General features: G+C 37.5%; 1 pseudogene; it reads right to left on the reverse strand.

Annotated features, from left to right (window-relative positions):
* Positions 1-16,985: 16,985 nt before the first annotated feature.
* Positions 16,986-17,507, reverse strand: LOC131904468 (translin-associated protein X-like; annotated as a pseudogene).
* Positions 17,508-24,368: the final 6,861 nt, after the last annotated feature.

The following is a 24,368-nucleotide window of genomic DNA, read 5'->3' on the forward strand; positions in this document are numbered from 1 at the left end:
TCCCTCCCGCCCCCGCTCTTTTTTTTTTTTTCCCTTGTTTGTTTTGTCCTGTTTTGGTTTGTTTGTTTAATTGACTGTTCTCTTTTTGTTTGCTTGTAGCGCCTCTTTATTGCCAATAGCTGACACTACCCAGGACCCGGGGAAAGTAAGGTACATCAACTGTGGGCGCTGACAGGTACCGCCAACCAGTGAGGGCACCAAGCAGTGAAGGGCGCCCAGGAGGCAGTGGTGATGTCCGTGGAGAACATCTCTTTTCTGTCTTCCAGACCAGTGAAATGTCTAGTCCCTCCTTGTGTCTAAAGGGTAAAAGTGGAGGTGAGGGTCTTAGTTACCTGGAACTATGTGAGGGGCATAAGGTAGACAGAGCTCCTAGTGGAACCAAAAAAAATCACAAAGATTTGAACCGCGGAACAAAGCCCCGAAGAAACAGGTGCAGTCACAGAATGATGTGGGGCAGCCACCTTTGGTGATCTTTTCTAAAGGTTCTCCATTGCGAGCCCTTCAGGTAAGGCTGATAAGCTCTTTCTCAAGAAAAGCCCCCATTCTCCAGCTGTTCATTGATCTCAATCTCAAAGGTCCTGTGAATGCCCCCTCATTCATCTGTCCCCTACCCAGGCCATTTGCACCTCCTCCCCCCATGTTGTGACTCAGTCTCTGAATATTCCTTTACAGGTCTCAACAGCTCCAGGTAGGTAGCCTCCAAGCCACAGGGCTCATGGGTTCACAGTATTCCGCCCCGTGATGTGAACTCTGCTGATGACTTACATCTCCCCAGGATGGTGCTAGGACACACCTGCCAAGGTGCCTACTCACTGCTGCCCAATTGGCTACAGGGCTGATCCGGGTTTAGGTTGTCGCCTATTTGTTTTCTAATGAGATAGAGAAAGAAAGTATGTGGATTTGTGTGGATGGGGAAGTGGTGAGGATCTGGGAGGAGTTAAGGAGGGAAACCATGATCAGAATAGACTGTATGAGAAAAAAAAATCGATTTCTAGTTTGTTTGTTCGTTTTTTTAAGAGATCCTGCAAGTTACAATACACACATGAACTTGGAACCTAAAAAAAAAATTCCTAAAATTCTTAAAATGAAAGTTTATGTTTGCTCAGGTAGTCTACTATCTCCTAGAAACAAATGACATGTCCCCTGAACTTTCACAGAAAAGAAATCAGAAAACTGAGCATAGGACTAGACTTGGTCACAGCTGTGTATCTTTCATGTGTTGTCTTATCTCCCGCCTTTCATTGTAATCTCCTCAACAACAGATGGTTCCTTCTGAAGCCCAAGTATATAGTGAACATTTGTTAGACATCGTCCTTCTGCCTAATTGTCCTCCTCTACTTCTGTGTGTGTGTGTGTGTGTGTGTGTGTGTGTGTGTGTGTGTGTGCCTGTACGCATAAATGTTTAAATTCCACACATGGAAAAATGTGTTATTTGTCTTCATAAATCCGGTTTATTTCACTGGACATAACAAGCTCTAGCTCTAACCATTTTTCTGCACACGTCATGATTTCATTCTTCTTTATAGCTGAATAAAATTTCATTCTTTATCCATTCAGCTGTTGATGGAGATCTAGACTGGTTCCATATCTTGACTATCATGAATAGTGAAACAATGAACATGGATTCACATAGACTTTTGCAGATGAATTCCTCTGCATGACCTTAGGGGTTCTCAATTATCTTTCTCTTCCATTGGGCACTTAAGCATTATGGAAGAGGAATGTTTATATTGAAGAGGAATGTGTAGTTCTGGTCACGTACAATTCTCTTTTGCAGACTGAATATCATAACAATAAAACGATCCTTCACTTCAGTGTTTCTTACTCTGTGGGTGCTTTGTAACTGTGAAGAATGATGAAAGCCTAAAGGAAGCCTTCTTCAACAATATTCATAATATGTACATCTTATGCCAGTAAGCACAGCTGCTGTGAGCTCCTGTGTACAATAGCTTGTCATGTATAGAGTACAGCATTACACTGTACCCCTCCTTATCATCCAGATAGGGGGAAAAGGTGATATGTAAGTTCCCTCACAGTGTGAGCTCAGCACTCACACTGCCTTATTCTCAGCATGTTAAATAGTTCCAAATCTCTGTATTAACCACTATCCACTGTAATAATAAGCTTCTCTAACCAAAGTTGAGAGCAGCATGAATCTATGACTATAAACGTAAGGGTTTACAGTAAATGTGAGGAGACTACAAAAAAAAAAAAATTAAAATTGATTATATTTGGTTGCCCACCAAAACTGGAGAGTGAGAGCAGATTGCTGAAGGTGTTACACACCTTGGTTGTGGAACACAGAGAGGCCATGCTGAAAGAGCAAGAGCAATAGAAGCTTCCCTTCCACTGGCTAACCTTCATAGCGCCAAAAGCTGCTATGCAGCAGTTGAACAAGGGAAGTTAATAATGGTCTTTCTCACCTTTGGACTTTTCACAATACCAACTGGCCAGGCAAAAGGTACTTACTGGTGCAACAGTGGCGTAATTGTTTTTGGAGCAAAGAAATAATTTCCAACTGATTCTAAAGCCCATTCCATAGGAAAAAGTTCATGCTGTGGACTTGGTCAAAGGCCAATGACTAGGGAAGTCATAGGCACTAGATGTGAACCTACTACTTTTTTTTAACTAAATGGACACTTACTGTCCAATTGCCTTCTAAATATTTGTGTTTTATACCCATATACTAGTACTATCCTAGGCCTTGATCAAATAAGTTACTCTTTGCACTAAACACTGGTTCATGCAAAGATTCCTGGTAAAGGTACTAGAAACAAGTGATGGTTGTGTGCTCAGCCTTAAATGGAACATCCATATCACCCATCCAGGGCTCAAGGAATGTTGTAGAAAAGCGGACTGAAAGAATGTAAGAACCAGACAATAGAGAGGTCAAGAAATGCTGTCTTGGGAACATGATATAGCAGTGGCATTTATGAGCTCACAACAGTTCCAGCCACCTGAACAAGGCCTGTATATGACAGAGTCAGTAAACACTAAGGTATAGATAGAGGAGGAATTCATGAGGTCTAGGCTCACTTATGGGAGGGAATGGTAGTCAAGGGCTGCTGGGGAAGAGAGAGTCATTATCACTAGTGATGTAGCCACTTGTGTTCGAGTGGATATCTTCACATCTATGCCCACACCAGCGGCCTTGGCTAAATATATACGGTCACAAAACTTAAACAAGAGCAACAAAAGATATGACCGGGGAGGGGAACTTGCAGGGGTGCCAAGAGGATGGGGGAGGATACAGGGATGAGTGTGACCAGAATGTATTATATGCTCGTATAAAATTATCAAACAATAAATTAATGAAAATTAATGCTTATTTTATATACTTCAAAATTTTTAATCATTTTTAATGTCAAACTAATATAATAGTGGGCTTTCCTTGGAGACACACTCTTTTCCTCCCAGGTATAATCTCATAAAATATTCTAAATTCTTCACAAAACTGATTCATTGAATCTTCACGAGAAATCTGTAAGAAACGGTTTGATTATTTATCAGATGGGAATCCAAGAGAGAGGGTCAGTAACTTGCTCATGGCAACACATCTCATAAAGATATAAACAGATATAAACTTATGGCATTTGATTTTAATTCTTTTTTGGTCTTTTGAGACAGGGTTTCTCTGTGTAGCTTTGTGTCTTTCCTGGAACTCACTCTGTAGCCCAGGCTGGCCTTGAACTCACAGAGATCCGCCTGCCTCTGCCTTTATTTATTTATTTGATAATACTTTATTCTTAACCATTATAGCAAACTGTCTCTCTATGTACTTATAAGGTTACTGATGGAGATTTCTACAGAAGAGGGAAATCTACCATGAAAAATATTGAAGTAGAGGGATAGTCTTCCTTGTCTTAGTTCTTCCATCTACAAAAGAGAATTATAACTGGCCATAAGTCCACATGCATATTCATTTTCATTTAGAATGTAGGTTATTAGCCTAAACCTAAAAAAACATCAACATTGCAGTAGAAATTAAAAACAGTTAAAGAATAAAATAAATTACTTAGGGGCTAGAGAGATGGCTCAGTACTTAAGAGCATGTAATGCTCTTGCAGAGGACCTGGGTTCAGTTCCCAGAATCAATATGGTTATTTACAGCCATCTGTATCTCCAGCTCGAGGCAATGTGATGCCCTCTTCTGACTTCTCAAGGAACCAGGCATACACATGGTGCACATACGTAAGTGAAGATAAAACACTCTTGTGCATAAAAATAGATAAATCTAAAAAATAAAAAATTACCTATTTTCACTTAGTTTTTATTAATAGTTTGCAAAGGAACTCAACTTTAGATTTATAAGTTCAAAACTAATAATAAGGATATACATTTCACATATCAGCACACTGAATTCTCAAGAAAATACTATGACACAGCCATTATAATCTTCACTTTACAGATGTAAAAAAAAATGAAAATCAAGAGATGAAAACACCTGCCAATTATTGAACTTTGGAAAGTAGACAAATAGAAGCAAACCAAATTGGCCTTGACATTAAAATCTATATTTCTTTTTCTAGTTCAGCCAGCTGAGAAGTTTATAGGAATAATTTTATTTATAAGTTCTTAAAAACATGCACTTTCATAACATATCAAGTTTAACTTATTCATCTTTTTAAATTATAGAGATGATGCAAAAATGCACAGACAGCAGCAGGACACATTTCCTTTAGCCCTGGATTCGGCCCAGACAAGAATTGAAGATATTTGAGATTCAGATTTTAGAGGTTCCTAGACCTTTCTCAAATAAGGATGGAAGAGCTACTGGAGGAGTTAAGAAAAGTAGGTGACAGGATTTCAGGGGAAGCATCTGTAAGTGGGCACAAGAGCTGTAGACATCAATAGCAGTTATGGGAAGAAGGCAAACCCAGAGGACAGGAGCATGAATCAATAGCCCTGTCAGTCACAGCTGTGCTTGAAACTCTACATACAAGAAGAAGCAATGCCCAGCTAAACCCCTATTAAAAGCTCAGAAAATTTGTTCCATATAGACACTATGGGGCAAAACAAAACAAAAACTTGTAGAGAAAAATCTTCTGTCTTTAATTTTTAATTTAAAAGTATGTTAATACATTCAATTACTAATCTCATCACATTAATTTTCTTTAAAATAATCCATCATTTATACATTGACTCTTGTTCATAATTTAAATTTTTAAATAATTCTGAGAAAACAAATGGTAAGGCTAAAATTAACTCTAAATCTAATTATATGGAAATAACTATTTTTAATTAATATTTAGTGACTTTTTCTCAAGTTTCATTCAACACACACACACAAAAACCAGTTGATAAAGTAAAGAGAATAAGCTTTTTGTGAAAATAAGACAGTAAGTAAGGCACACTCTAAGAAAACATTCAATTTAATTTACTTAGCTGACATAATAGAAAACAATAGTTGTATTACAGATGAATTTTTCCTTTCCACAATAAATTTTATTTCTTAGGAAAGCTGCCAAAGTTAAAGGCAAGAATGAGATACAAAAAATCCATTTGCCATTATTTAGTTTTTATAACCATTTTTTTCTACATTTGTCAATTTCCATTTTTCTGAAAGAGAATCTTGGCTCGTTCCTAATTACTCTGATCTCTAAGAATTTTAGCTGCACTAGCTCAGTGTGTCATGTGGTGACTGCTCTAACTCTAGTGTGCTCAACTTAGTATTTCACTGAAGCCACTGTGCCCTGGTCATTTTTCCATGATACATTCACCCCTACATTTATTTTATTTCATGATTTGGCTCAGGATCAACCCCTTTTTCTCCTTATCAGGTTTGTATTATCTGAGTTCTTTTATATTTGGGAATACCTGACAATTGCTCCATCCTGAATATCTAGATTATGCCTCATGTACTTGTATCACATGATAGAATACTGTCTTTAGAGTATCTATCTCATACATATAAAAATATTATCAATTTATATTATATGTCAGCATAACTCCCTTTCAAACTAAAAAAAAATAATTTAATGTAGCCACTAACCCCTTACTATGGAACATTTACAGAATTTCCCTCCCTCAGACAGAAAGTAAAATCGTTTTCTGATAAAACAGAGGTACAGAAAGGATAACAGTAGCAACAAAAATCTCAGCATGGTCAAGTCTACACTATACAATAAATGTTTAGGAGCACAATATAGAAAATAAATAAAACCTAGACAATAAAACCTTGTGAGTCAGAAAAGTAATGTAAATTAAAATATTTCACAAATCATATTTTTGGATTAATGCAAAAATATTCAATTTTAGATCTAGTGTTGTTAAATACACATGTTGAAATCATTAATGTGACTGTCAGCACACTATAGAGTATACAATTTCAATACTAGCAGAAAGAAAGCCAATAGATTCAAAAGAAAGTAAGAGGGGAAAAGTGCAAAAAAATGAAGATTTAAAAACATGTTAAATATGGAAAAAATTAAAGTATCTGGAGACCTTTGCAAACACTGAAGTCCATGAATACTCAAGCCCTCATGCCAACTGGCACAGCATTTCATGTACCTTGTACTCATCCATTCACTTTAACTCATCTCTATGTTATTTATACTATCTAATACAATGTAAATGCTGTGTAAATATAGTTTAATCCTGTATTGTTTCAAGAATAATAAAAATATTAATTAAAATTACAATATTAAAATACAGTGATTATCATAGTCAATGTTCTATTGCTGTGAAGAGATATCATAACCAGCAACTCCTATAAAGGAAAGCATTTAAATGGGGCTGGTTTACAGTTTCAGAGGTTCTGTCCTTTATCAGCATGGCTGGTTGTATGGTGGCACAGAGGCAGACATGGTCCTGGAAAAGTAGATTAGAGTTCCATATCTGGATCTGCAAGAAGCAAGAAGAGAGAGACACTGGGCTTGGCTTGGGCTTTTGAAATCCCCAGTGACATACTTCCTCCAATAAGACCACACATACTCCAACAAAGACCACACCTCCTAATCTCTCCTAGGTAGTGCCATTCCTTAATGACCAATCATTCAAATTTATGAGCTTATGGGAGCCATTCTTATTCAAACCACCACAGTGACCAGATCAAGTAGAAATTGATAATGTAAAGATATGGAAACTGACCTGGTCCAAGGAAAGAACAAACTCCTCATATCCTTGAAGTAGTTGGCAGTTTTGCAAGTTGGAGCAAAGAGTTCCTCAAATTAGGCTCCTGCCCTCCTACCAATACCTGGATAGAGGATGCTGCCTCCCGGATGTCTGTATATCAAAGATAGTATCCATCCCTTTCCTTGAGAAAGACATCCCTGATTTTGATTAAAGACCAATCTAGTCTTCCAAAGGTAATGTACACTTACTCTTGAGAATTGAGAAACTTATTTGTAATTAGCAAGTTTCATAAAGTTAATTTGGTGGGGGGAGGAGCAAGGAATAAAATTTCTTAACTTATTTCCAACTGGAAAAATTAAGCCTTTTCTTTTAGATTGTATTTTTTCTTACATTGTACAGTATTATAACCAAGAACTGAAAAATAATATATACTTTTCAGGACAGATATACTACTTATTCTTGAAAATGAAGCTTGTGCCAGGCAAGCAATCCAAACAAAATTCAAAATATTTTAATATCTAAACTACTTTTGATGATACAATTATAACATTAAAAATCACAAGCCTGATATCTGAATCACAAATCTATCAGAAAAAATTGTTATTAGTTACTCACTTGTTGTAGGGAATTCCTGAAAAAGAAACTCGAGAAAGGAAAGGATCATGTTGGCTCCTGGTTTCAGGGTACAATGTACCACAGTGGCAGGAGTGTGAGGCAGCTGATCACATTCCATCCACAGTCAGGAACCAGGTGAGTGTCGGTGCTCAGCAATTTTCTCATTCATAGAGTAGGACCTTAGCCATGGAATGACACCTCCTATATTTAGGGTGATTCTTTCACCTCAATTAATCTATACTCAAAAATCCTTCAGACATTTGTTTTTTCAATAACTCTAGATCCTGTCAAATTGATTGTCAATGTTAATCACACAGATATTATGATGGAAGTTTTAGAATACTCCATTTCAAAACTTATGTGGTCAAATTAAGAAGTTTGGGGTAAAAAAATTGTAGCATTAACATGGTCACATTATTAAAAAGTAATTCTGAAAAGAAAATAAGCTAAATATTCAGTTGAGTAATTAGAAAAGTAACTGAATTAGTTAAAAGGAGAGTACTAGTGAGAATAAGAAAACAAAAGCAAAAGAGAATGAATCAGAAAAGTAAAGTACAATAGAGAATATCAGTAGAGCAAAAATATATTCAATTAATGGTCTTGACAAAACTCTGGGTAATTTTAGTTAAGGGAGTATACATAAATGTAAAAATGAAGCATATGTATTTCAGCTATTGAGATTAAATATGTAATAGGATGCTCTAACAACTTTATTTAAAACTAAAGGGAAATGGAGAAAATTCTGAGACACTTAAAATTGACTAGAAATTGTGGTGTTAAAAAAACATAAATTTTGAGTAATTCTACAATAATTAGATAAGGGAACTCTGAATCCCAGACTTACTCCATGAAGGGGATATAAATATGATGCTACCTAACAAATTCTACAAACTTACACTATTTTCATCTTTTGTAGTTATTATAATAACAGCAAATATTAAAACCCAAATTCATTTAAGAGACTAGTAGAGCCTTGATACAAAAATTTGACAATGGAGACTGGAGATGTAGCTCAACTCAGTGACAGAGTGTTTGCCTGGTGTTCACTGGGCCTGAGTGTCACCCTCAGCACTGAAACACAAAACAAAAAACAAACCAACAAGGACAGTGCAGCAAAGAACAAGAATAGCCATGGCCAAAGCTCAAAAAGAAGGCATTAGCAAACAAATCCAGTGATTATATGGGAAGTATAATATTTCATGATCAGCTCAGGTGTAGCTAGAGTTTTTTTGCCTGGCCCACGGTCAGGGCAAATCTCTCTCACCTGCCAGTCCCACAGCCTCAAACCCAACCAAGTAAACACAGAGACTTATATTGCTTTCAAACTGTATGGCCATGGCAGGCTTCTTGCTAACTGTTCTTATAGCTTAAATTAATCCATTTCCATAAATCTATACCTTGCCACATGGCTCGTGGCTTACCAGAATCTTCACATGCTGTTTCTCATCATGGCGGCTGGCAGTGTCTCTCTGACTCAGCCTTCCACTTCCCAGCTTTATTCTCCTCCCTGTCCCGCCTACACTTCCTGCCTAGCCAATGGCCAATCAGTGTTTTATTTATTGACTAATTAGCAACACATTTGCCATACAGAACATCCCACAGCACTCAGGTCTCTCTCATAGTTATAAATTAACTAATAAAACTCAGCAGATAAACAGATTACAGCAGAACAATACTGTATTATTTTCACTGATGCAGAAAAAGCCTTCAATGGAATTTAACTTCCATTCACTAAAAAGAAGCTTATCAACCATCAAGAAAATAAAATTAAGAATTCCATTTCACACAGTACTGTGGAAAATTCAAAGACAATGGGTAGTATCAACAGTGAGCTTTAGCGTTGACAGATTTCAAGTGAAAGCTTGATATACTGTCATCACATTAAAGACACACCTATCTTACCCTTTATAGCCCTACTCCTACCCTAGTACCCTCCTGGAATAACTGTTGACAAATACACCAAAAGGAAAAGAATATTTGCAGCAATACTTTTGGAATAAGAAGGAAATTCGTTTTTAACACGCTTTCCATCAGAACTACAACCTGCCTAAGATGACCTATAAATGGAAAAGGGTGTGCTTGGCTTTCTTGTGGGGTTCCATCACTGGTGGCCCCGTCTGGGCCTGTGGTAAAACAGCACAGCAAGGCAAGAAGGAGCAGAGTTCATTCTACCATCTCAGGGCCAGGAAACAAAACCAGGAGTGAACAGGATACAAGAACTCCACAATCCTCTTTGAGGGCATTCTCCCCGTGACCTGAAGACCCAGTATCTCTTAGGTTCCACCAGCTCCTGCTGTCCCCACCACAGAGTACAGTGTACAGGCCTTTTGGAGACTGGAACTATGGCACCATCCACACGCTCATCAATTAAAGGGTAAATTACAAGCTTTGTATAATTACTTGATAAACTCTACAGCAGTGAAAAAAAATGAGTTAAATCTATATATGTCAAAATACAAGTCTCAGTGATTTAATGCTGAACTAAAATTAATCATAGAAGAAAAATACAGTACAGTTCTATTAATATAAATTTCAAAAGCATGTAAAAATCAAAACTTGTTTAGAAATATTAACCTAAGACAGACATGTGGGACTTTGGAAGAACACACAGCAGAATGAACAAAATGATAAAGCTGTATTTCATAAACAGGTTAATAATATCTAGATATGTATCTAATTGGGGTGCTTTTTACATCATTCAATCACTACTAATCCATTTTTATCTACTTAGTATTTACTAGATCTACTAAAAGCATATTACTGAAAAGGTAAGAAAATCAGTTTTCCCCATCTTGATATGATACAATTGCAAGTCAGTAGCAGGAAGCTGAAAGTGGGGTTTCCTTCTTCATAACAGTGTCTCCTGAAGAACTCAGTTCTGCACAGCACACAGTTTATACACATGGAGAGGAGATGGCTGCAGAGTATGCACAGTTCATTATCCTTTCCAGATCAATGTGAGGCTTAACCCTTTGTTAAGTAACAGACTAATTCACAGACAATAGTTGGTACCATTCCCAACATCCTGCCTGCCTGCTTCACTTCTGCTGACCTGTGTATCTTATGTAACTCATTCTGAACGAATGTATTTCTCATTCTTCTTTCCCATGCTAAATGCCCAAGAACATAATAGATAAAATGGAGAAATTCATCTTCAAATCGATATATAATCCTAAAACATAACCTAGAAATATTGCAGAAGCCTTTTAAATTACTGCATTGGAAGCAAATTTTCTGTATCCTGTATCTTTATGCACCAATATTTAAGAATAGGGGCCTAGAGTACCATAAAATGAAAAATGGACCACTAGAAGAAAATCGCATTCTTTATGTTTATTTATTTATTTACTTGTTTATTTATTTATTTCAAAACAGGGCTTTACTGTCTGACCAGACTGGTCCTGAACTTGAGTTCAAAATGATCCTTCTTCTTCAGTCTGCTACAAAGCAGGTTCTCAGATATGTGATGCTTTCAACATTCATTTTCACGTTAAAAGTTCCCTCCTGCCACAGTTCACGTGGAGAGGAAAAGCATGGGCAGCTGTTTCTCCCTTCCACCATGTGGGTTCCGGGATCAAACTCGGAGACAGTGCTTCTACCCACTGAGCAACCTCTCTGACTCGGAGAAATGTATTTTTAAAGCCCGGCACAGTGGCAAACACTTTTAATCTGAGTAGTTTGGAGGCAGGACCACCATGAATTCAAGGTCATAGTGAGCTTGACGTCAGTGTGGGCTGCATGAGAGCCTGTCCCAACACAACACCAAAATACTCTACTTTAATTATTCACATTGAAAATCATTTTACCATGACTAAAACGACAGAAATTAACACAGGTATCTATTGGAAATGTGCTTATTGTTCACAGTCATTCTCTTGTTTTAATTTTTTAAAGAAAATAAAATCTTATACTGAGTGGCAGCTTCCACAAATATTTTACAGATTGTAGTTTATTTTAAGTTTTATTTTTTGTTTGTTTGTTTTTCAAGACAGGGTTTCTCTGTGTAGTTTTGGTGCCTGGTGCCTGTTCTGGATCTTGCTCTGTAGTCCAGGCTGGCCTTGAACTCACAGAGATCCTCCTGGCTCTGCCTCCCGAGTGCTGGGATTAAAGATGTGTGCTACCACTGCCTGGCTAAGTTTTATCCTTTTTAAGAAGAATATTCTTCCTAAATTTCTAACATTTGCCAGAAATTAATATGCATGTGCTGCACACAATGGACATGTGCATAGTCCAAGATATTTAAGAGAGCCCAGGAGATTGAGACTAATTCAGACAGCATAATGAAACCCTTATTTCAACAATATGTTTGAATCCTTTAATTGAAATCAAAGTCTATCCATAAGTTGAATGAGACTGAGTTCACATAATGAAATATATTTGCAACTATCAATATTTAGTTAAAAATGCCAATAGAACTTGACACATATCTATTAATGGCTAATAAATTCATGGGCTGGCAGACGGCTTAGTAGGTTTAGTGGTTAAGAGTGTATAACTGTTCTTGAAGAGGACCTAAGTTTGGTTCCCAGCACCACATTATGCAGCGTTCAACTGCCCTTAACTATAGCCCCAGGGGGATTTAGCACCTCTGGTCACTATGGCATCTGCACTCATGAGCACACATGCCCACACAGACACACACATACACTAGTTAAAAATAAATCTTAAAGAAAAAAAAATCATTAATCTTGTTTTTGTTTTCACTTTGGGTGTCACTATTTTTTTTTTTAATCAGAAACTTCTACTTAATTGGGGCTATTAGTTGTGATGAGTAAATTACAACATTTTTTAAATTCTGCTGTGCCTGCATTAAGCACATGCAAACAGCATTTTCATATGGTGATATTAATGAATCTGGGACTTCTGTATTGACTTTTAAACCAGCAATTAACTTTCCTAACTCCTCTGTGTGTCTATATGTGCAAGACTGCACCCTAGAAGAATACTGTAAATATTCTAGACTTACATAAGTTGTAAATTGTGGCTTAAAGCTTGTTATGGAGTCTCATTGTTTGCTTCTGACTTTTAGGGACAGTCTATTGATTTTTAATTCAGTCCTCAAATGGATTCCTTATTCCCCCAAAGAACTCTGAGCCCTGAGACAAAGACCACTGCTTTAAAGTTAATATACATAATGGTATAGATAGTATTTGTTTTATTTAGTTTGGATTTCAGCAAAGAAGAAAAAAAAAGTCTAATGACAGTTTGCCCCATTCACCCAGGTCAGACCCCAGCTCCTCAGCAGTAGTCACAGAAAGTACTGGAGTCCAAAGGACAACTTCTAGCCTACTTAAAGATATACTCGAAAAAAAAAAAAAGACACAGAAAACCAAATGACAACTATATCAAAGAGGTTAAACAGGTCAGAATCAGGGTCAAAGGTGAAAACATGAAATGCTTAATCCAGCTCAAAAACAAGCTGGAAAAAGTAAGAATGATTCCAGTTACTGGTAGCACCCAATCTTCAGCTGCATCTGAAGATGAAATATGGGGAGAGATACCTCAGCCTGGCTTGAAGATGAATTAACCAGTTTTTTTGGAAAATCAAGCAAACAAAAACCTCAATCTAATAAATAATAACACATACAGATACTGTTCTAATATTGAAGTAAAAGAGTAGATATTTATTGAAATTATAGATTTCTCTATATCATTCACTCTTGAAAAAGCAAGTAATTCTGAGAGTAGTTGGTAGGTAAAGTCAATTACTTGTGTCTTATAATAATACTCATTAAAAATACTATGTGTGCAAAAAAAAACCCAGTATTTTTACAATAATTTGTCAGCTAAAAACGAACCTATTTTAATCCTTATCAACTTGAGTATTTAAATTATGTAGGTGGAATATTCTCCAGTTGGCCTAGGTGTTTAATTTAAATTTATTAAAGTTGTACATATTTATGGGACATGTGTTGTTTCCATGTGTGTTTACATTATATAATATTCAAATTCAGTTAATATATCTATCTCCTTAAACATTTATCATTTTGTTCTGGTACAAATGAACATTCAAAATCTTTCATGTGGCTGTTTTAAATGTACAGTGTGTTATCACTTTATATAGTCTCCCTACTGTGCAACTGTATAGTGAATCTTTCACTCCTGTTCAGCTGTAACTTAGGAGCCATTGATGAGCCTTTCCCCTCTCTCCCACATTAACCATTCTAGCGGTCATCACTCTACTCTCAACTGCTAGGAGATACACTGTTTGGATTCCACAACTTAATTTAACTGTGTAGTTTTTGCCCTACATGCTTCTGTAGCTGAAAGTTTTCCTGTGTCCCACCCAGTCTGCAGCCACTCAGACCCAAGTAAACACACAGAGGCTTATATTAATTAAAACTGCTCAGCCATCAGCTCAGGCCTACCACTGACTAGCTCTTACACTTAAACTCAGCCCATTTATGTTAATCTATGTCACCATGTGTTCCATGGCTTTACCTTTGTAGCATTTTGTGCTGCTCCCTGGACAGGAGGCTAGTGTCTCCTGACTCATCCTTCCTCTTCCCAGAATTTTCCTTGTCTGTTTATCCTATCTATACTTCCTGCCTGGCTACTGGCCAATCAGCTTTTTATTTATCAACCAATCAGAGCAACACATTAACAGCATACAGAACATCCCACAGCACCTCCCCTTTTCTGTCTAATCAAAAAGGAAGAGTTTAACTTTAACATAGTAAAATTACATATAACAAAACAGTTATCAAGCAAGAATTACAGTTATAATATCTAGTCTATTTGTATTTGGTAAAATTAAAGAAAATATTCTATCTATCCTATATTTGTGAGTCTAAAGTTTCATATCGAATTTATCCTTATCATAACCAAAAAAAATTATAACTATCTATAAATACATTCAACTACATCAAAGACCTCAGAAGGATATAATATTATCTCAATAAACAGGAAAATCTAGATTGACAGAGACAGCTTCCTGCCTGGACAGTCATTCAAAGTTCCTCTGAAACTTTGGGGCATCCCCATCCTTCTTCAGCCCATAGGCCTAGAGTCTCTCAGTCACTTCTCTCTGTGTCCTGCAGAATGTCTGGCAATTTCTTCTGTGAAGCAGGAACCTGAAGGACCATTTCGTCTTGCAAAGTTCAGTGGTCACCTTTCTATGGGCCCTGCATGTCCAGTCAATACAACATTTTGTCAAGCAGTCCAGGCAAGAACAGTTTCTTGCCCAAATGGCTTTTTTTTTTTGCCAAGAAGAAGATAAACTCCATATAGAGTGTCTTCAATGCCCATATTTTTCTTGAAAGTAAATCAGTGCTGCCAGGAATAGACATGTCTCATTGTCCAAGAAAGTCTAAGTTTTTAAAACATTTTGAATGCCATATTTTGTAGGTCTTTGAAGTGTTTGAAGATTACCTATCTAATTGAATTATATCTATGTATACATAGAAAACTTAACATGACTATAAGTTTGACTATCATATAAAATAATTATTAATCTTCATTTCTTAATTATCCTTTACAATTTAAATGACTTACATAAACATAATACCTTAAACAAGAGTAGAAATATGTATATATATATACATATATATATAGTATAACAAAATCAACTCTAAATTTGTATCAGTAAACTAAAATCCATAGCAATGTAAAACATTTTTAAACAAGTTGTTGTTCTTTAAAAGTAGGTGCATTAATCTACCCTTTCATCCTATCATATCTATATTCTACATTTCTATACCATGATTTGCTTATTTCACTCAGCACAATAATATTTAGGTCCATCCATGTTGTGGCCAATTATAATACTTTATCTTTTTTATGGATTAATAGTATTACATTGTGCATATTTATCACACTTACATTATCCATTCATTGGTTGATGGACTTTCACATTGTTTATATTTCTTAGATATTGTACATAGTCGCAATAAACATGGACAGAAGGTGTCTCTTTAACATACAAATTTCATTTCCTTTGGATATTTATCTAGTATTGAGATTGTTGGATTATAAAATACTTCTATTTTAAAATTTTTGAGGAACTTCCATTCTGTTTTTAATGACTCTTCCAATTGCATGCTAACAATTTTAAGGGACCCTATTAACACTTAATTTTTATAGTATCTGAGCTATTCTATATTGGTTTCATCTTTTAATTTAATTTACTAGGCATGTCTGTTTTGTTTTTCTTTAGATAAGTTTTTTTTTTCAGAAAATTTAGTTTCAAGGAATCAACTTTTACAAGCAGAGTAATCTTAAAGAAAAGAATAAAGTTAGTATCAATGTTTTGGAAACTTACAAAACCTGTTGTAAATATGTGGTCCTCAGTCAGTAGCCTCATTCCTGGGTGTCACAGGACAGACAATGACATACATAACCACTTCAGCTGGGAAATCCCGTCCTGAGGAGACTAGAGTCTATTCATGCTATCACAAAGGTGCTCACAACGCCTTCACTGATTAACTATACATAATATATTTTTGTGACTGTAACACCATGGAACTACCTGTGTGTTTAAAAACTCATAATTATTCATAATTATTCAAATGTGGTTTTAATAGATGTCGGTAGAGGAAAGCCAACAACTATGCTTTAAATATATGTAAAACAAATAATCACTACTAAAAACCTTTGGTTTTATATAAAATTCAACTTTAACACTAAAAATACTGCAATGTCAGATTCAGTTCCCCACCATATCTTCTGTGATCATGGAAAAAAACTAAGTGAAGAAACTAAAGACAAGGGCTGGAACAACAGTTCTGCAGGTAAAGGAAAACCCATGTAAAAGGTGGAAAGAAAGAACTACTCCACAGAGCTGTCCTCTGACCTCCAAACATGTGCTGTGGCATGTCCACACCCACACACACACCACAGACACACATAAACATACACACACAAATAAACAAAATACAAACAAAACTACCATCTGTGTATCTGCCATGTAATTCTGTAAGCCTTTTTCATATAAATTCAAAATGGCCTAAAATTAGCTGAAATTGTATGTGAATTCTCATAATACAGCCACGTAAAATTTGTACTTAAAATTTTGAGAGCGCTTAATTTTTTAATTCTTGCTTATGAACTAAAACTACCTTAGAAATCTGACACACTGTTATCAAGAAATTTAAACAGGAAAACTCAAGTCCAGAGATGTAACTGAGAAATATTTCTTTTTCTGAGTTTCTCTGTACAGCTTACTTATGACTTACAACTAGCATAACTAGAAACTTCTGTGCAGACACTATGACAATAAAATCAAGTGAAATGCTAAAGGACAGTCTTACAAATGTGTCTCTGAGGAGTTTGTAAGAGGATAGCTGAATTATGCTATTCTAAGAAATGCTCTCTTCCAGATCAATTTTTCTACCTTAGCTGAAAACGTGTCAGCCAGCATATGTTTTGAATCTGAATCCTGGACTTTCAGGGCACAGAAATCATTCTCTACTTTGGCCAGACACACTCTCTCAAGGTGTACAGCTTCCTGAAAACCTCACACAGCCCAGTGTTGCCAGAGAATGGGAACCCAGCATAAACCTTAAGTAAAGACTGCCTCACCAAAGGTTATCAGTGCTCTCTTTCCTCATATTACCAGTACTTATCACCATCCACTCCCCAGTTGAGTTGGCCATTCCCAATAGGTAATGAGTGTATGTAACTCTCAGTCTCACAATGACAAGGTGCCTATCCTGTGCTTCAAAGGAAGGTGTCTCGCTTTCTCTCCCACTGTTCTCTGTGGCAAACATCAATCGTTTATTAATTTCTTCCACATTGACTAATGAAGATGTTTTGATGAAGTATTGAAAAGAAACAGCACATGTTCCCACAGCTCTGTAGTGACAGTGGAGTAAATGCATATCTTCTGATAGCTCTTGAGATTGATGAATTGTCAGACATTATCCAATTTAACTTCTGTGCATTGTAGCAATTGTGTGGGGAAGAAAGGTGGTCTCCCTGCTTTGATCAGTTTTATAGCAACTTAATTTAATGGGTCTTTCATGTTCGCTGGCCTTGCATCTGGTTCTTGCTGAAATAACTTGAAAGTCAACATCACCAGTGAAGACAAACCAGCATCCTTCCTTTTTCTCCTTTGTTTATGTGGGAAGCTGCCATGCTTCCTCTGCCTGAAACCTCCTGCTCCTTCACCACTCAGATTAGCAGTCCTTTCCCTCAAGCACAGTCCTTAGATTGAGGAGTGAGTGGGGTCCAGAGGTCAAAGGTTTAATCATTCTCTTGGATTTTAGAAAGTATGGCACACTTAGAAAACCTTGCATATTACAGTCTTGAACTTTAAAATGGCACTATGTCAATTTAATCAAAGATAGACGTTGGACTTGTTTCCTTCTGTTGTTTATCTTTTTCAACTCTAATGTGATAGTTTTATTTTGTTATGTTTTATTTTGTTGTATATACAGGAATAAAATAAGGTGGCAGTGAATAAAAGATTGCTGATATCCACCTCAGACTCCCACCTTCACACAGATACACAAGCCTGCATACTCAAGGACACATACATGTGTGACACATACATACTTCTAAAATGTCACTTTGTTTCAGTTTTATATGTGAGGAAAGAGAAGCACTAAAGTTCCTCTCAATCTTCCAAACTCTGCAGTCACAGCATGAACATTTTTTTTTATCTAATTAACTTTCATTATACTTTGTAACAGTGCTTTCCAAGGTTTGGCTGTCTATTAATTAATCTATGATTACATAGATACAAAGGAGAAGAAATTCAGAGAGTTAGCATTGAGGCAAATTAGAGACTTCTAGCCTCGATTTTACAGTATTGAGTTACCAATTGGTTGCTGTTTGAGGCAAGGAATACACAGGCCCAGATATCTAAGTCGTTGCTAGAAGTCCCTCAGATTTTTAATGTTGTTAGGCATAATTCTCCATCTTTATAGGCCAGCCAACCTCAAATATATTAAAATATGAGCCACAAATCCCAAGTACTTTTAATGATTAATTTGATGGTGGATTTTTGTGGCAGAACTTTGCTGTGTATCATAAGACAGCTTTGAACTCACTATGTGGCCCAGGCTGGACTTGAAGTAGAAAGGGGACTCCTGCCTCAGTCATTCTCCCTACCTAAGAACTGGAACAGCAGATATGTGCCTGCATGTCCAGCTTCAAGTTAAAGTGTTCCGATAATAGCAGACATTTGCTGTTTTATCCACTTTTGACTATGCTTACTTATCAGAGGTTTTATATTTAAATATTCTTGAATTGCATAGGAAAAGCGCACAGGAAAAGTCAAACAGGAAAAATAATGTTAGAATAAGAACTAGAACAAACCATCCATGTTCATTGCCATTTCCTGCACACATTAAGAATTGTGTGAACCTGGGGAAGTTAACGTACTCCACTTATTTATTAGGGATACATTCAAAAGCCCTCAACAATGGATAGTAATGATCCCTAGAACCTGCTGTGTTTGCCACAGTAATAGCTATTAAACATCACACACGGTAAGAGGCTAACAAAATGACTAATAACAAAAGAGTAGCATGGATGTGGTTTTTTCTCCATGACTTTCTCTCACACTCTTTCTCTCTCCTATTGTATTGTTCTTACTGTTGGAGTTACTTTCCATTAATATTACAAATATGTGAGAAAAATTATCTTCAAGTAGGCAATGCTTGTTTTTGCCTCAGTTTTAGAGATTTCAGTCCATGATCATCCAGCTCTTTCACCTCTGGGCATATGGCAAAGAAGAATATCATGGTGGAGATCCAGTTATCTCATGAGAGCCAGGAAGCAGAGGTACAGGGGAGCCAGCATCACACTGTCTGCTTCAAGAGTATGCCATTCAACAGCCCAACTTTTAGGAGATTTCATCTCCTAAAAGGTCCTACCGCAACCACATAGCACCACAGTCTGACAACAAAGAATTTAGCATATGAAGCTTTGGGTGAGATTTAAGAACCAAGCTACTCTACCTTCTTAAAATGATGTAACGTAAGATGATGCAGGGTAAATGGCATATACAGCCTAACAAAACATCGGACTATTGTGTAAATCTCCTTTAATACAAGCCCTGGGCTGGAATTGTTGAGTTTCTAGTCCAGACACCAATGGGTGGTATAAGGGATGAGTTTTGCCTTGAGTAGGAAACAACAGGATGGTTTGTGATTTCATCAAGCTACTCAGAATAGGATACAGCTCAAAATGGATGGATTGTTTATTTCTGAAATATTTAATTCGATGTTTTCAGACAGCAGCAGACATTGGGTCACTGAAACCATGGAAACTGGAACTATGGCTGAGTGAGGACTATTGTACCTTCAGAGCATAAAGAAGGTGAGCGAGAAATCTCCCCCAAGAACTTCATATATACACTGGAATTTTTAGAAATCTGTAAACATAGCTCTTGAGGATTGAGGAATTGTGAGAAAATTAAATTCTGTTTCCACTTTGTTTATTGATTTAACTTCATAGTACCCTCTATCCATCAAAGTAACATTAATATGTACAGTTCTATTCTGATTCCCATTGTAACATTTCTCACCAAAATCAACTTGGGGAAGAGAGGGCTTATATTTAACTTACAGGTTATAGTTCCTAACTGAGGAAAGCCAAGGCAGAAATGTAAGGAACTTGGAGGCAGGAGCTGAAGCAGAGGCCATGGGGGGACACTGGTTACAGACTTGCTCAGTCTGTTTTCTTATATAAACGAGGGTCAGAGGCTCAGCTTAAAGGAAGCATTGAGGAACCCAGCTTGCTACACATGCAGGCCTATTTTCTTCAAAGGAAGGAAATGAATGACACCTTGTCACTGAAGGCTGGAGTGAATGTTGTCTGACAACCCAGTGATCTTTTTGCTAATCTAAGGAACCAACTTCCCTGAGTCCCCCAAATCCTGACCATTGCATAGATCCTTATCCTGAACTTAGCCTCTCAGTGAATGGATCCCATTCTTATGAAAGAGGCCCCGTGTACTTTGAATGCCCCCTCAGTAGAATCTATCCTCACGATTATTACAAATCCTTTCTTTAGGCCCTGAGCTTTGTTTATCTGGCAACAGAATTCATTCTCACTGTGAAAGCCATGGTGCTTTGCTACTTTGCAAAGGAATTTTGTTATAGCTACCTCTGAAGCTATGTTATGAGAAATGTCACATGGAGACCTTCCCCCCAAAGGTTTACTGTGTTTAAATATGTAAGAAAATCAAACCATGGGGTCAGACTGTGTAGAAGTTTTGATCTAGTCTGACTGACCAAGTCAGGCTGTACCAAGTTTTCATTCTCACCTCTTCATGGTTCCTTTCCCTGCCAGCTGCGATTCCAGCAGGGACGCCCCAACAGAAGCACATGCCAGGCAAAGGCATCACCACAGTGGCTGAGAGCCCTCCCAAGTCAAGAAAATAGCTCACAGACTTCCCAGAGGCCAATCTGATAGGGATAATTCCTCAATTAGCCTCCTGTTTCCTCGGGGTGGCTAGTTCTTGTCTAGTTGGCAAAAAGCAAGCAGTGCACACATCCTAAGTCACCACAGTTGAAATGAGCCCACTGGAGCCAGGCCCACTGGAGCCTGGTGGTGAACTCCACAGTGCAGTGACTGGCTGTGGATGGCATGAGAGCTAAAGGTGAGATTCCTACGTTCATTAACTGTCCGGCACTAGCTGGACGCTAAGCGAAGCTCTGGGTCCATCTCCACAGAGCAAGGAGAATATTAAAAGGCTGGACAGAGGACAGTGATAAAGCAACAAAAAAAGTGATGAAAGGGTTAAAGTGTAAAACTAAGGAGGAAAGAGCAGAGAACCATATTGATTAGTTCAGAAATTATACAATTCCATAGCAACATAGTCCTGTCCTCCTAAGTGCTCTTCCCTGGCCACTTGGCTGCTGTCACCATAGAGATTATAACTAAAGTAAATAAATGAAAAGGCTTCAGGAATCTCCAGTAGGTAAGTGGGAGTGAGTGTCTGAAAACCATGTGTTTCATGGGTAAGTGGGGGTGAGTGGCTAAAAACCGTGTGTTTCATGGGTAAGTGGGGGTGAGTGGCTGAAAACCGTGTGTTTCATGGGTAAGTGGGGGTGAGTGGCTGAAAACTATGTGTTTCTTGCCTTTGCTCCTGAAGAGGTTTTGAAAACAGTTATCTATTCTAGTTGGATTAGAATCAATTTCATTTTTAAGTCTGGATTTTAGACTAAACTGCTAGATGTGACTTTTTTTTTCACTTAACAAGGGTCATGAACCTCACTGAGAATCTTACAAAAGCTACCAGTTGTCTCAGAAAAGAATACATCCATGTCCACATGGATTCTGTCTTGTAGAGTCTAGAAGTGCTGTTCTGCAGGGTGCGCCAGGATGCTCAGGTGGAAGCACTCAGGGTTCTGAGAACTGCACGACCATCTCCAGTTATCCCTGGCTTCTGGGATCAGGCTGGAATCCCTGGGCTGCTGTTCTTCCTGCTCTACATCTCATCTGGACCCTAGCCATAACAGCACACGCTGCTGGGGCAGCAAAAGTGGGGCTGCAATATCCTTGTTAAAGCAAATGCAAACCTTTCACTGCTTTAGCAAACAGTACAGCTCTCTCATATCCCTAGATTAAAGGTGAGTGCTCAGGAAAGCAGGGAACCATGGCTGCACTCACATTGCATGTGTCCTATATCAGAAGTCATCCACAGCTGCCACACTCAGCAAACACATTGGCACCAGAGAGAGGGCCATTTGCCTGCCTTAAATCAGCTTAGCCAAGCGTAGTAAGGCTGAAGCAGCTTTTAAATTGTAAATCAGGATGACACAAATTTGCCTTAATAGTCTGAATGTAGAGCACCAAGTCTGAAGACGGTAAAGCTGTGAGACTTCATGCTTGGATTTTGTGTCCTCTCTAGTGACACCTAAAGCCGCTCTGAGTGGGTCCTTCCATAGCATCCATTGTAATCTACTTGAAGAAAAATGATCTGACAATGCTGACTTCTCCAACTTTAGACTCTCTCCATCGACCATCCTTGATGAGGCAGTTCATGTCTGAGTGGTGTTTTACAAAGCCATAAGGAGATGTTATAGCACTGCATAAAACGGTCCACTGGTATCACTTACAAGGTGTGTGGCTTGGAGGAAATTGCTTCATGTCTCTCAAATTTTATTTCCTTCCATGTGAAATCAAGAAAGGAATGAATCTCATTTTATAAAGTCCTTAAAAAGAATAAATGAAAGATGATGGAAAAAGTTCTTTAAAATGTTATCAGGCACATCGTAAGCCCTCTACAACATTATCACTGAATAATATTTTCTCTCAAGTATCCTAAATTGATTCCCAATGTGGCACTTTTGGAGAAATGAAGACACTGTTAGCATCATACATTTTGGAAACAAAGACACATTGAGATTCAATAACTATATTAGTTACTTCCTGCTTCTTTGAAAAACAGCAAACAAAAAACAACAAAACCATGACTGAAAGCAACTAATGGGAGGGTTTATTTTAGTTTGTGATTCCTGACTGAGAGTCCATAATGGTGGAATAGGTACAGCTGTAGGTGGCCAGAAGGGGAAATCACATCTTCAACCACACTCAGAAAGTGGAGAGAGCAAACTGGAAGTAGAGTGATGCTATCCACTCCCAAAGTTCTCCCTCAACTGATGTGCTTCCTCCAGCAAGCCTCCACTTCCTAATGGTTCCATAATCTCTGAAACAGCACCACCAGCTGAGGACCCAAAGCCTATGGGAGACATTTCTCATTCAAGCCACCACATGACCAGAGGCTAAGTGTTGTAGTGGCAAACTTTTATTTCCTTTGGTTCACATACTCTGTTGAGTCATAGGCTCATTTCTATTAAAAATCATTTTATAGTAAAGAACTTGCAAATAAAAAAAAAAAAACCACACAGCTAGATTGACATAGCCACTCCAACAAGCACTTGCCCAAACACAACAAAGTCCATACATCTCAATGAACTTCTGAACAGTTAGAACAGATATTCTGAAGCCCAGAGCCATAGCTAAGAATTTACACTTTCACTACCAATATTATGCATTTAACCATAAATAAACAAAAGTTCAAAACAGGGATAAAACTAGAAAAGCAGTTAGCTTTCTATTCTAATTCATGACTCCTGCGGCCTTCACCTGCAGTCTATCTCTCCCCTTCACTCAGTGTACCCTTGCTTATTCTCCTTGCTCCATGTTATACTGTACCCACGGGCACGTTTGTTTACATATGTACCTGTATGTATTATAAACTAGAATCTGCATATGGGGAGAACATGCACTTTTTTTCTGAGATTGTTCAATCTCATTTAATATTATATATTAAGAGTACACTCAGTTTCCTATGAACTTTGTTGATTCATTTTTCTTTGGAGCCATAAAGTATGCCATTTTTATATGTGTATCAGATTTTGGACAACTATGTTGGTTCCATTTCCTTGTCAAAGTGAATAGAGCAGCAATAAACATGAGGCACAAATATTTCTGTGGTGTGCTGTGGAGTTTACTGGGTAGATGCCCAGGAGTGAAATAACTGAGTCACGGTAGTTCCTCTTACCCTTACATAGTACAGGTCCAAAACAGGCGATGGTGCCACCTACTTTCAGGCTGTGTATTCCCACATTAAGTAAAGCAGTCAAGACAATCCCCGTCAGACATGCTCGAAGCCTAATATGAACTAAGAAATCCCCCATCAAGACTCTCTTCCCAGATGGATACTAGATTGTACCAAGTTGACAAAACTATCACACTCCTCCAATATAGAGATTCCCATCAGT

The sequence above is a fragment of the Peromyscus eremicus genome, chromosome 2 (genome assembly GCF_949786415.1).
Source record: "Peromyscus eremicus chromosome 2, PerEre_H2_v1, whole genome shotgun sequence".
Lineage (NCBI taxonomy): Eukaryota > Metazoa > Chordata > Mammalia > Rodentia > Cricetidae > Peromyscus > Peromyscus eremicus.